Source organism: Sciurus vulgaris (assembly GCF_902686455.1).
Source record: "Sciurus vulgaris genome assembly, chromosome: 8".
In the NCBI taxonomy this organism is placed as follows: domain Eukaryota; kingdom Metazoa; phylum Chordata; class Mammalia; order Rodentia; family Sciuridae; genus Sciurus; species Sciurus vulgaris.
The window spans coordinates 115,188,610-115,204,307 of NC_136468.1; positions in this window are offsets into that span (position 1 = coordinate 115,188,610).

Consider the following 15,698-nt stretch of genomic DNA (forward strand, 5'->3'; position numbering starts at 1 on the left):
TGTCCTTGCACATCCTTGGCATCACACTCTTGTGCTTTTTAACCTTATTAAATAAAACAGGGGTTACAAACACTGCAATACCATGACAGTCAATCTGATCCCGGAGATGGCTACTAATAAGCTGGGAAGTAACATATGTAATAGCAATACCTTGAACAAGGGGATGATTTACAAGATTTTGTCATAACACTTGGAACAATGTAAAGGTTACAAGTTGTTTATTTGGGAAATTTTCCACCTAATATTTTCAAACCACAATTGACCGAAGGTAACTGAAACCTAGGAAAACAGAACCATGGATACATAGGGACTACTGTATTATTTTCCAACTTTTAATATCTGTGTTTGGTTGTTATGTCTTTTATAATTTTAAATAATATCTGCTTTTGTATCTAATTCTGTAGAACTCATTTTTAATGATTTTTCTTAAAAAGCATTCCCAAATTTTTATAGACTTCAAGCCCCAAAAACCTGAATCCATCACTGCATTAAAGAAACATATTTTGAGACCTTGTAAATCTGACAATAACCTATATTTGACAGATAATGTAACTGAGTAGAGTCTTAGGTTGATTGTTTTTTTCTCACACACCCAAAGGCAGTGCCTCATATCCTCAAGCTTCCAGTGCTGCTGTTAAGAACATTCTGGTTTGGTTCCCTGGTTGGGTGGAGTAGGGTAGGAGCAGCCAGGGTGGATCCATGGCTGGTCTCCACCCAAACAGCTTCACTCCTTGTTAAAATATGGAAACTCTTCTCTAGATCTCTTTCACTGGTGCTTTTCTTTTTATGTCTGTGACAGGATATGGGAACTTTTCACTCCTAAATGGTCTTTGCATTTTACTTTCTTCTAACAACTCAGATGCTTACATATCACTTTAGGGTTCCAAAATTGTACGAAGCTTTCTTTTGCATATAGAATATTGTGTGCATTGTTCAAAGCCCTGTGGAGAATAGCCCCTGTCTGGTTTCTAGTTTTATGTGACAATATCCACCATTGCTACAACCACCCATCACCCATCCCATACAGAAGTCACCACTTGGCTCACTATTGTCAGAACGTGTCTCCTCTGCCTGAGATGCCCATCTTCTATTTCCCCATCTGTTCTAGAGGACTCCACTCACACCGTAACTTCTCTAAAGCTTTCCCAAATTCAAACATCCTCCTGCTCCCAATCAAACTCATCTCTCCCTTAGCCATATTCCCTCAAGTTTTGGGTATGTACCTGTGGTAATTCTTACCTTTAGATTCACTTATGAGACTGTCTCTTCCTATCTGATGAGTTTCTGCAGAAAATAAACTGTTCAAAAAATGGTTTGCACATTAAATAATAATTTCTCATGGACTTTGGCAGAAGATACAGTTCTGTAAATAGAATCTCTTTGGGTAAAAAGTTTGAGGAGTGAATCAGAGCTATGCAACTTTTTCATTGTGGAGATTTAATTTTATTTTGGCATTGTTGAGAGACTTTGACTCACTGAATTTCAGAATTCTGGAAGAGGAGAAACTAGAATAGTAAGAGCCTCTTTACTCTGGTTTTACCATTAAGAGTGATTGCAAAGCCATCTCCTTTTAGATCATGACCCAAGCTTAAGATTAGGAGGAAGATCAGGTAAAGGGATCTATCTACATTCCACTAAGTAAAAGAGCTGTGCAGATTGTAAAAGCAGAGGCTTGCCCAGGTCATCTGAAAACTATGGCTGTCTTTTCTCTCCAGATAATTTCAATGGGTTAGGACAGCATATCGTCTGTCTCTCCCACACAACTCCCCACGCAACTCTCTACCTCTGCAGCTAAGGAGACTTGGCCTGGGGTCCTGGGGGTGAGAAGGAAGGGCAGAACTTTATGATTTTGTCTAAGTTTGTCTTTGTTTTTGTCTAACTTTAATCAGGAACAAGTATGAGGCCCAGCAACAATTTTCTTTCTAAACAAAAACATGCTATCAGCTTCCCCAAAATCAGGAATATGGAAAAGAATTGACTGTATTTTCTTCTTACATTAAAAACATCTTTAAAATACCCTAATCTTGTGCCTCTTTTGCTTCTCATATGTTGTGGTCAAGGGCACCATCAAAAGTCAAATACAGAGGAACAGGGCCAGTAATATGTGAGGCTCAATATAAGATTTCATAGAGAAAAATCAGGGGTTCAGCATTCCAACATTCTGAGTTGGAATTTTTTTTTTTTTATTAAGAGCAGAAATTTTTAAGAATTAAATAATCAATTATTTTAGATGCTTATTTTCTTTAATATGTGAAAAATCATGGAAGTCTTTTTTGTATTTCATTTATTTTTATTTTCACAGATTGCATTTTGATTCATTGTACACAATTAGGGTCTTGATGAAGTAAAATTTAAAATAGGCCTCAGATTGTGGAAGTTTAGGTTCTCCTCTGATTGTAAGACTATCGTATGGAAGAAAATAGAGAAAACTTAGGGGGGAAATAGAGTTTAGAAAAACATTGAATCATCCATCAGGGATCTACATTTTTTCTCTTTAGGTGACCTGCCTCAGAGTACACATCTAGCACATAGCACCCAAGATGGGTTCCCTAATTCCAGAAATAATATTATAGGAAAAAAGACAAGGGCCGAAAAGGGGTGTCTTGTTCTGAACAGTTTTCAGAAGCTGTGACCAGCATCATTTATGTCCATTGGTGCCACTGTTTAGCCACATGTTTCTGGGAAATTGAATCTACTCTGGGTGATTATGTGCCCAACCAAAAGTGGAGAGCAGACATTGGATACTACCAGCAGCCTCTAGCATAGAAATTAAATTTCAAGGAGAATCCTTGTTAGCTTATCAGAGAATGCTTATGAAGACACAAATGAGGGAATCCAAAATAAATTCTGTGGGAAAATCAAGCACTGAAGCACCCTCACTAGAGAGGCCCAGACAGATTTTTAAGAGAAGATATGAGGTTGCTAACTCCAGGAGAGAATTCAGGGAAAAGAAATAATTATAGGGTCCTTAAATAAAGATTCAACATTGGGAGAGGGAGCCTGCATTCCTTGTGGTTCCTAATTGGGGATCCAAGTAGAGGAAATACTGATTATCTGTGAGGCAGTTGCTGCCCACGAATCCCCTGCTATTTTCCCCTTTCATCCATGGAAATCACTCACTGTCTGCCAGTATATTACCTGCCTTTTGAGTGGGGATCACTCACTGACCACTGCCTATCATCTGCCATTTGCCCATTTGCCAGCCTTTTGCCTGCCCATTGCTTGCCTTTCCACCTACCCATCGCTCATCACCTCACATCCACCCACCAATCATCTGCCATTAATCTGCAGACTGCTGTAACGCCATCAGATTGCCTGCTGCCCACTGTTGCCTGGAAGTCCACTGTCACAGTACGGTAGCCAAGGTCATCTTGGGACAATGGCCAGGGCTTGCGGGTTTGCTGCTGTGGCCACCGACCTCTTGGAGAGTGGCAACCTTGTCTGGGGTCTCAGGCCAGGGTTTAGAGATATATTGATGTACCTGCAGGTCTGGTTGCACCTGAGGTCTTTCTGCTCAGTATGGTAATGGCTGCCATTTGGCTGCCTCTTTGCAGGATTGCTCCTTTGTGTGAACACATCCCTGGTTGGCTCTCTGCAAGTTGAAAAGGCATTGAGATCATGGGACTGCAAGACAGGGCCTGGGGAAGATGAAGCCCAGGTCCATTAGATTGTGGCTGTGTTTTCTTGGACCAGTATGGGTCTGGCAAGCCTTTGGAAAGACAGAGATTAGGAGTAGTTCCCTGGGGGGAGCACAGGTTGGGGAAACTGGAGAAAATTGGGCTCTCTCCAGCTCAGTGAATCCTGAAGTGTGCAGGGACAGAAGGAGCCACCTACAATGGGTGGGAAGACTGTAAGAGGGTGTGAGGGCATCTTGCTATTGGCTTACCTACCCAACCAGTCCAGCACCCACTGGACTGGAACCAACATCAAACTTCAGACAACCCTACCTGTTGGAGGAGAAGGGAAGCTGAGAAAAATTTTGAAAAGCAAAGGAAGCAATCATTCAATGTTCCACTGAGACTTGCTTCCTCTCCCCCCCTTTCCCCCCTTTTTTTTGCACTCTCTCTCACCCCTCTACCGTCTTTGAATTCAAATATTTTTCATGCATCAATTTATTGAGGAATGGAATGTCTGAAAAGTATACGACAATTTGATTGGGTATTCCTATATTTTTACTTTTTTAAAAAAAAACTGTACATTTTTTCTCTCACCTACCTTTCTCCCTGGATTCTCTTTCTCACTTTTCTCATACTAAGAGCCAACCTCTATTAATTCCTCCCTTACTCTTACTGTAATTTTTTACCTCTATCTTCTCCCCCTCTCCTTCATAAACATCACATCTTACACTACTTCTGTTCCCTCATTGTCCATCATTCGAAATGGTAAACCTTTTAGCAAATGTATTGTTTATAGTATAGACAATAATTGAACAGTTCATTGCTGTCTATTGTGACAAAACTGTAAATGTCTTAATAGGAGTCATTTGGTTTAAGGTGATATATCATTTGCATTAGGTGCTGTTAATAATGGTCTCCCCCTTAAAGGTAAAGTACTGGAAGCCTTCAGGGAAACTATAAGACCACAGAGTTGAATCTGTACCGCCTCAGCTCCATACTCCTATGAGAAGATACACAAACAACATAAAAAAACAAGGGAACAAAGTGCCTCAAACAAACTAAGATGTTCCAACAATAGAAGTCATAGACAACATAGTATAAGAAATGTTAGAGAAGTAGTTTAGAAAATACATACTTAGGGGCTGGGGAGATAGTTCAGTTGGCAGAGTGCTTGCCTTGTAAGTACAAGGCCCTGGGTTCAATCCCCAGCACTGCAAAATAAATAAATAAATAAATACATACATACATACATACATACATACATACATACTTAGATTGATTTTCTAAATAAAAGATAGTATTGGAGAGAAAATACAGAAAATGAAAGGTCAGAGATTATAAAAAGGAATCAAAGGAATCAAGCAGAAATGCTCAAAATGAAGGAAACAATAAACCAAATTATAAATTGAATAGAAAGTATCACCAACAAAGTAGACTACTTGAAAGACAGAACCTCAGACACTGAAGACAAAATATATACTCTTGAAAATAAAGTTAACCACACAGAGAAGATGGTAAGGAACCATGGATAGAACTTCCAAGAAATATGGGATAACCTGAAAATACCAAATTTAAGATTTAACAGATTAGCGAAGGCATGGAGATACAAACCAAAGGAATGTACAATCTTTTCAATGACATAATATTAGAAAATTTCCCAAATCTAAAGAATGAAATGGAAAATCTACTACAAGAGGCTTACAGAACCCCAAATGTACAAAACTATAGCAGACCCACACCAAGGCACATTATAATAAGAACGACTAACATATAGAATAAAGATAGAATTTTAAAGGCTGCTTGAGAAAAATATCAAGTTACATATGGGGAAAATCAATTTGGATCTCAACTGATTTCTCAACCCACACCCTCAAATCTAGGAGGTCCTGGAATAACATATATCAAGTTCTGAAAGAAAATGGAAGCCAACTGAGAATTTTATATCCAGCAATCTTATGTTTCAGATTTGAAGATGAAATAAAAACCTTGCATGATAAAAAAAAAAAAAGTTACAATGATTCACAATTAGGAGACCTGTACTACAGAACATAATTAGCAAAATATTACATGAGAAGGAAATGAAAAAAAATTAAAACCAGAAAAGGGAGGAACTACACTAAAGGAAAGGTTAATCAAAGGAGAAACTAAGTCAAGTTAAAAACCGAAAATAAACCAAAATGACCAGAATACAAATCATATCTCCATAATAATAATCTTGAAAGTTAATGGCCTAAACTTATCAATCAAAAGACATAGACTGGCTGATTGGATTTTTAAAAAAGACCCAACAATATGCTGTCTTCAAGAGATTCACCTCCTAGGAAAAGACATCCAGACTGAAGGTGAAAGAATGGGAAAAATAATATCACTCACATGGACTGGGTAAACAAGCAGTCCTCATATGAGACAAAGTGAACTTCAAGCCAAAGTTAGTCAGAAGGGATAAAGAAAGACATTTCATACTGCTTAAAGGAAACATACACTAACAAAACATAACAAAAATAAATATATATGCCCCAAATAATGGAGCATCTATGTACATCAAACAAACACTTCTCGATTTCAAGAAGCAAATAGACCACAACACAATAATACTGGGTGACTTTAACACACCTCTCTCACCACTGGATAGATTTTCCAAACAAAAACTAAACAAAGAAACTGTAGAACAAATAATAAAATCAATAATTTAGACTTAACAAACATACATAGAGTATTTCATTCATCATCAAGTGAATACACTTTTTTCTCAGCAGCATGTTGATCCTTCTCTAAAATAGACCATATGTTATGCTACAAAGCAACTCTTGGCAAATACAAAAAAAAAAAAAAATACTACCTTGCATTCCATCAGATCATAATGGAATGAAATTGGAAATCAATAATAAAATAAAAAATAGAAGCTACTCCAATACCTGGAGACTAAATAGTATGCTATTGAATGATGAATGGATAAAAGAAGAAATCAAGGAGGAAATAAAAAAATACTTAGAAGTAAATAAGAACATCTATACATTATATCAAAATCTCTGGGATGTTTTGAAGGCAGTTCTAAGAGGAAAGTTCATTTCATTGAGCTCATACATTAAAAGAATAAAAAGTCAACAAATACATGACCTAATATTATATGTCAAAGTTCTATAAAAAGAAAAATAAATCAACACCAAAAGCAGCAGAAAACAGGAAATAATTAAAATCAGAGCTGAAATCAATGAATTTAAACAAAAGAAACAATTGAAAACATTGACAAAAAAAGTTGGTGTTTTGGGAAAAAATCAATAATATTGATAAAACCTTGCCACAGTAACAAAGAGAAAGAGAGAGAAAACTCAAATTACTAAAATTTGTGATGAAAAAGGAAAGATCATGAGAGATACTACAGAAATACAGAAGATAATTAGAAAGTATTTTGAAAATTTATACTCAAATAAAATAGAAAAACTTGAAGACATTGACAAAATTCTGAAGACATATTACCTACCCAAACTGATGCAGAGGACATACACAATTTAAACAGATCAATTTCAAGCAATGAAATTGAAGATGCCAACAAAAACCTACCAAAAAAGAAAAGCCCAGGACCAGATGGATTCTCCACTGAGTTCTACAAGACCTTCAAAGAACTATAACCAATACTCCTCAAATTATTCCATGAAATAGAAAAGGAGGGAACCCTTCCAAACTCATTCTATGAGGCTAGTATCACCCTTATACCAAAATCAGTCAAAGACATACCAAAGAAAGAAAACTACAGAGCAGTATCTCTGATGAACATAGACACAAAAATAATCAATAAAATTCTGGTAAATCACATACAAAAACATATTATAAAACATAGTGCACTGTGATCAAGTTGGGTTCATCCCTGGAATGCAAGGTTGTTTCAACATATGTAAATCAAAAAATGTAATACATCACATAAATAGACTTAAAGACAAGAATCATTTGTTTATCTCAATAGATGCAGAAAAAACATTTGAAAAAATACAGCATCTCTTCATATTCAAAACACTATAAAAACTCAAGATAGTAGGAACATACCTCAATATTGTAAAAGTTATCTATGCTAAGCCCATGGCCAACATCATTGTAAATGGAGAAAAATCAGAAGTATTCCCTCTAAAACCTGGAACAAGACAGGGATGGCCTCTTTCACCACTTCTATTCAACATAGTCCTTGAAATTCTAGCCAGAGCAATCAGACAGATGAAAGAAATTAAAGGGATATGAATAGGAAAAGAAGAACTCAAGCTATCACTACTTGCCAACAACATGATTCTATATTTAGAGGATCCAAACAATTCCACCAGAAAACTTCTAGAACTAATAAATGAATTCAGTAAAGTAATAGGATATAAAATCAATGCCCATAAATCAAATCCATTTCTATACATCAGTGATGAATCCATTATAAGAGAAATTTGAAAAGCTATCCCATTCATAATAGCCTAAAAAAATGAAATACTGTAATTGATCTAACAAAAGAGGTGAAAGACCTCTACAATGAAAATTATAGAATACTAAAGAAAGAAATTAATGAAAACCTTAGAAGATAGAAAGATCTCCCATGTTCTTGGATAGGCAGAATTAATGAAATCATGGCATTTACAGGTAAATGAATGGAAGTAGAGAATATCATGCTAAGTGAAATAAGCCAAACTCAAAAAACCAAAAGCTGAATGTTTTCTCTGATAAGTGGATGCTGATTCCTAGTCAGGGGTGGGCAGGGAAGAATGAAGAAACATTGGATTATGCCAAGGGGAGTGAAGGGAGAGGTGGGGCAGTGCAAATGGGAAGGACAATAGAATGAGACAGACATTATTACCCTATATACATGTATAAAAAGGTTTTTAAAAATAAAATAAATTAAAATCAGAAAAATAGATTCAACATTGAGTTTGCATTATATGCCAACAAGATCCCTACAAAGTGCCCAAGCCTATTTAGTGTGCTGTGAAGTTGGATCTGTTTCAGGGATGAACTAAAATTGCTCCTCCTGCTTTGGAGGAGGTCTATAGAGTGTACTGAGGTATATCTGAGGAAAATGTTCCAAGTCTGTGTGTTATCACAAGGCCATTGATACATATAGGGAATGAATCTTCATTCATTCATTCTTCCTCAAATGGAGAGACCTCACTAGGCCTGTTCATAGGACAACTGTGAGAAATCTTCCAGACCACACTGTCCACATGTTGTGGGTGCTGTCTGGCAATGGAGTTCCCAGGCCTCAGGCAAAGGGCATTGTGAATTCCCCTGTTCTCTACCCTCTTCATGGTCTTCCTATACTGATTAAGTAGGATGGATGCACAATTCTCAAAGACACTAATTGGTTGCCATTAACCATAACATTAGTGAAGGTCTCCCTGGAAATATTAGGGTGCGGTCTTCCATTTCATCACCCTAAGAGTCTGTTTCTATTTCTGTCTCTTATGGATCCTCCACAGTTTTCTATGGGCATGTGAGTTTGTGTGGCTTGTCTAGCATTGTAACAAACTGAGGTCTGAAAAGATAGACTTGACATGAGGAAGTCTATTGAGGCACATGGGGTGAGCATTCTAAGAAGAAATGACAACATTAGAAAAGATACAGAGTTAGAAAGGTAAAGCCCAATATCAGGAATCAAGATCAAAGTGAGCTGGAAGACAGGGTGAAGTCAGAGACAAGACTGGAAAGATTTGGGGCTCAGTGGATTAATGTGCTCTTCCCAGGTACCAGCTCCTCTCTGCTGGAAATAACCACCTCAAATGAGTCTCAGACTCTGTGGAAAAGGACAACTTGAATAGTCAATGAGGTTTGCCCCAAGGGTGCAGGAAAGAGAAACAGCAGCATAAGTGCCATGTATTCCTTATCACAAATCTAAGACCAGGTGTGGAAGGGGTTGACCTCACACTGAGAAGTCTGAGGCTGATCTAAAGGGGCTTGTTGTATATCACATACAAAAATACTTTAGTGACTCCTGGATATCAGGCTTCTTTTGCCTCAAAATTAGCTGGAGACATTGCTTTCTTCAGACACTCTTCTTGACACTATTTGGCCAGAGAAGGTGGTGGGGTTGAACGCAGTCCCTGGATTCTCCTTGTCTGGGGAGCAGCAGTGCTGAGCACAGACAGAAGCAGGTTCAGAGGAGAGGTCCTTCAGTCACTTCCAGGAGAGAGAAGGATGGGGCCTGCCCTCAAAACCTGGCAGGAAGGAATGGAAGGAGATGCAGGCGAGGAATTGCAGTTTCAAAACTCCTTCTAACAGTCTTCTTCACTCCAACTCTATGGTTACCTCTAGCTTTTAATTTCCAAGTGACCTCAGACATCTAAATGACACATGGCTCTTTGCTGTTTGCCATCCATTCTGTGAAGGAGTTTCAGTGCCACTAGGGCTGGGCTGATGGCATGTGAGAGTCACTACCCCTCATTCCCTCAGGGTTCTTTTCAAATTCCTAAAGATCTTTTCTCACACCCCAACAGGTAAAGCAAGTTTTCTTGCTCCACCTGGACCCATGACTCTTACCCCAGTGTCTAAGAATCTTGTTGGTCCTCCAACCCTATGGCCATTTCTCAAAGCACTCGGGAACTCATGACAAGCCTTTTCCTGGTGACCACCCAACCCCTCAGGCTTCCTGTAATGCACATTCAAAATAGACCCCTAACCTAACAGTGTGATTTTAGAAATGTAATAGTTTTAAGTTTTCATATTTTAAGAACATTTAAACCAATTTTAAAACACACATTGTGACTTCAGGTTCTAATCCAATCATGACTACTGGCAGAGTAGCTAATAAGGACAATGAAAACTTCACAGACTAAAATTTTCAACCAAAAGATGATAGAATTACTTGTTTTTTAATGGAAGCCACTTCTTTGCTATAATCCCTTTTGAATCCACTCGGTATTCCCCGCCCTGTGACCCACCTCCCCCGAGGTAGTCTCCCAACCTTCAGGATGTCCTGGTCTTGCTGCTGATTCTAATGTCCTCAAAGCACCCAGGGGAACACTAGAGATGACTAGTGTTAGTTGAATCTGCTTTCTTGTTTATTTACTTATTATAAATAAAGCTCATAGCTTTTTTTCAAAGGACACAATAAAAGAAATGATCTCTGGACTCTGATTTCTGATTAGTCTAATAAGGCCTTGTGTTTTTGAGTCACATTATTCACAAATATCCTACCAGTTTTCTGAAGGCTATTTTTCTTCTGTCCCACATCCCACAGGCTATTTCTATCTAAGCCTGCTGTCAGATACTATGTGAGTTCCCCACCCCTCACTCTGATACAAAACATCAGTATCATCTTTATTAACTTAGCATTACTTGGTCATATCACTGCCATCTCCTATTCATAGGTTTTTTTACATTTATATTCCCCCCACCCCTGAAGTCATTTTAGTTTGTGTTTCCTACTGTAAAATTAAAGGGGAATATATCCAAGAACATAATCCTGGAAATTACTAGCAATTAAGAGGTGGACTGTGAAAAAGAATGCCAATGAAATATGATTAAAAGAAATGGTCATTTTTTATTTTAATTAAAAATCATAAATTTACATAGGGTAATGTTGTTTGATTCATTCTGTTATTTTTTTCCCTTCCCCCCACCCCTCTTTTCCCTCTATACAGTCCTTCCTTCCTCCATTCTTACCACCCTCCTTATCCCTAACCCTAAACCTAACCCTAACCCTAACGCTACCCCTCCTACCCCCCCTTATATGTCCTCATCGGCTTATCAGCGAGATCATTCGTCCTTTAGTTTTTTGAGATTGGCTTATCTCCTTAGCATGATATCCTCCAATTTCATCCATTTGCCTGCAAATGCCATAATTTTATCATTCTTCATGGTGGAGTAATATTCCATTGTATATATATGCCACAGTTTCTTTATCCATTCATCAACTGAAGGGCATCTGGGTTGGTTCCACAATCTGGCTATAGTGAATTGAGCAGCTATGAACATTGATGTGGCTGTATCTCTGTAGTATGCTGATTTTAAGTCCTTTGGGTATAGGCCAAGCAGTGGGATAGCTGGGTCAAATGGTGGTTCCATTCCAAGCTTTCTGAGGAATCTCCACACTGCTTTCCAGAGTGGCTGCACTAATTTGCAACCCCACCAGCAATGTATGAGTGTACCTTTTTCCCCACATCCTCGCCAACACTTATTGTTGCTTGTGTTCTTGATAATCGACATTCTAATTGGGGTGAGATGAAATCTTAGGGTAGTTTCGATTTGCATTTCTCTTATTACTAGAGATGTTGAACATTTTTTATATATCTGTTGATTGCTTGTACATCTTCTTTTGTGAAGTGTCTGTTCATTTCCTTAGCCCATTTGTTGATTGGATTATTTGTATTCTTGGTGTAGAGTTTTTTTGGGGAAAAAAAAAAAAAAAAGAAATGGTCAGAGAACTAAGCAAGTGAATTTGCAGTTTCAAAAAGAAGCATGCAGTCTAGGTCAAATACCAGAGAGATGTTATGGACGATAAGAACTGAAAAATGTTGACTGAATTATTAAGAAGGGATGTCTGGATTCAACCAAAGGTGAACTGGCTTAATGGAAAATTGTCCAGACCACCAGACAGATAACTTCCAGGATCCAACTGCACATAATGGAAGAAGCTTATATTTCAGATTCTTTCAAGATGGTTCTATTACTAGTTCTGTGATCTTGGATAAATAACAACTTCTCTGAACCTTGGTGTCCTTGTAAAATAGATATCCCTGCAGGATAATTGTGAGAATGAAATAAAAATAGCACTCACTATTGATGTCTGTTCTTATTCCTTCCATCTTGTTCCTTTAATTGCATCTGCTCAAGGCTAACATTCTGTCTCACTTGTTCACAGCGCCTTCATGTGGTGACTTTTATTGGTAACTTCAACAAGGCAGAGAAGAGCTTGCCTTCTGTCTCAGGTGCATCCCACAAAGTCAGGTGGTTTCAACTGCAAATCTTTGTTTCTGCCAATAATAACTGTACTTAATTCTTAGTGCTTGAGGTCCAAAGAGAGGTGTTATGATTTGGATATTAGGTGTCCCCCGAAAGCTCATGTGTAAGACAAATGCAAGGAAGTTCTGAGGTGAAATGATTGGATTATGATAGCCTTAACCTAACCAGCATTAATTCCCTGGGTGCTAATTGTAGGCAGGTAAGGGTCACTGAGGAAGAACCTGTGGAGTTTATATTTTATCCGTGGTGAGGAAAGCTCTTGCTCTCTCTTTCCTGGTGCCACGTTCTGAGATACTTTCCTTCACCACACTTTTCTGCCATGATGTTCTGCCTCACCTTGGACCCAGAGCAACAGAGTTGGTCATCTGTGGACTAGGACCTCGGAAACCATAAGCCCCACATAAATTTTTCCCCTTCTATAAAATTGTTCTTGTCAGGTCTTTCGGTCATATTGACAAAAAAAAAAAAAAAAAAAAAAAAATAACCTTACTAAAACGGGCAAAACCCTGTGAGCCTCTGGAAAAGCTCACCCTCAAGTCCTCTTCCTCCTTCATACTTCTGCTGCCTTCTCTACTGTATTCTGGTTCTGGTTCCGTGATTCCCACATCCTCACTCTCCTTTGCTGTCTTCTCTACCAGCTTCTCCCTCCTCTCTTGGGCCCTAAAGGGGATCTTGTTTCCATTTTCAATATATGACCCTCTCAGTTTCTCCCTTTATACCTCAGAGATTTTATCTGTTCTTGTGGCTTCATTTATAACTTTCATATGGAAAATAATCAAATCTATCTCAAATCATGTTCTCCCTCTTGAGATCCAAATGCATATCTACTACAAATAAACTGAACATAATGACTCTTTCCTATTCCTGCTTCTGCCCAAAGAGAATAATAAGACACAGCTCTGTAAATCTCCCCAAATCTTCAATTGCCATCTTGGCATCATTTAAATGCATTCTTCTTTCCATATCTATCTACCAAGTGTAGTTGATTCTATGCTGCTTCCAAATCTGTTCCTATTAGGATGTAATGTTACTCTTTCTTTCTAATCTGTGGAGAAATCAATGGAAAATGAAAGGGAAGAAAAGAAAATAGGGGAGGAAAGAAGAAGAAAAAGGATGAGCAAAAGGAAAGAAGATGGGAGATGGGAGAAAGGAAAGAAGGAGGCAAGTTAATTTGGGGCAGATGCCTCATTAAGTAATTCTTAATATCCCACTTGCCATCAGAAAACTTGGTTTGGTTGACAGTACTACCTGCAAGCTCAGATCTTCCAGTTCCAAGTCCAGGCATGACCAGAAAGTGCTCATTATTGAAATTCCCATGGAGACTCATACACACAAATTAGGTGCAGTGGGGCATGCCAGCTCAGGCCGTGGGGTCAGGTCTTTGACCACTGGGCTCCTAGCAGTTAGACCACATGCAAGGCACTAGCCTCAGCTTTCATACCCACTCCAAACCCACATTCCAAATACCTGTCAATATCGCAGGGTTGTTGAATGTGGGTGCTCGATCCTGCCTCCAACCCATTCAAATTATCCAAGACCCTCGTCTATAAACAGACCTCTCATCTTCTATTTATTTTTCACCTGACAGTACACCCAATGACTTTAACACAGTGTCTTGTTTTATTCCCACGACAGTCCTATGAGATGATCAAACAGCAAGGATGAGCAAAGTAGCCTCACCCTGATCTGTCCACCCTGCCCTGCCCAGGAAGCAATGCACTGTGAAAGGGCATGTTCATTCCAATGAGATATTATTGGAATGGTCAACTGCTCTAAAAGAGGGCATGCATTTCCTGTTTTTATCTCAGTACAAGTGGCAGTGTATTTCTGTGCCTGAATAACCTAGGAACATATTATTAACGTTTCATGTCAGTGCATATCCTGATCTTTCATATGCCTTAATAAGAGATGGTGCCTTCAAATGCTCAGTAACTATTCTTAACATCTGTGAATGTAATATCCCCAGATTAAATTTTTTTCAAATTTGAACAACCACTGAGCCCTATTTTGTATTTTATTAGAGAAAGGGTTTCACTGAGTTGCTTAGTGCCTCACTTTTGCTTAAACTGTGATCCTCCTGTCTCAGCCTCCCTTAGTCTCTGGGATTACAGGCATGGGCCATCACACCTGGGAAATTTTAATATACTCTTAATATCTACACTAAAAACCAAAGTTCTTTAAAACACCAACAGATTAAAGGTGCCCTCTGCTGGCAGCTCATGGCATATACAACATAACATTTAATCAAGGTAAAGATTTAGAAATGGCAGCATGATGAGAGAAGCATTAACTGAGAAACAAAGAAGATGAATTCCAGACCCAACTCTTTTCTAACAGGCTTCTTGACATCCTATAAGTGATTTTCCCTCCTGGGTCTCAGTGGTTTATTCGGGAATGAAGTTTGAATCAGGTGATCCAAAATGCTTCAAAGTTCCTGCATTCCATCACAACAAGGTGTTCAGTTCAAGCTTTCACCAGGCTTTGGGAAACTGACCTTTTGACAACCTGACATTGAAGCACTAAAACTCCTGAATCAACATGCTTATTGGGTTGATAAAACATGGAGTACTTCAGTTTGAATTTTCAACCTCAACTGAGACTGGAGAGAAACCTAGAGCAGAGGAGGTAGAGGTACTTCCCCCACCTCATACCAATATTCTAAATCCTATTCTAACTCCTTTGAATATTCTAGGTTCTTTCCATGTTACCCCTAACAAGTATAGGTAACAATGACAATAACTGGGCTTAGAGTTTGAACTCAGGACTGACCTACAATATCCAAGGTGCTAGATGACATAAGAGATGTAGAGTGATGGTATTGTTAGATAATCCACCCATGCTTGAATGTCAGACTTTTATCTACCATATATTTATTGATTATTACATAAGGTTGAATCCCACAACAACAAGATCCAAGACTAGCAGCTCCAGCATGAGGACCACTCCTGCAGCCCCAAGTTTCAGGTCTGCCCTAATGACAAGCCACTTCCTATAGCCCCAGACTTTAGTCTGGTACCATAGACCCAATCCCCAGGCCTGCCACAGCACCAGACCAGCTTCCATGACTTCCCCAACACCACATAATTATAACACCACCACCACCACCACCAACAACAACAACAATACTTTGGAGTAAATTTAATCAAGGAAGTGAAA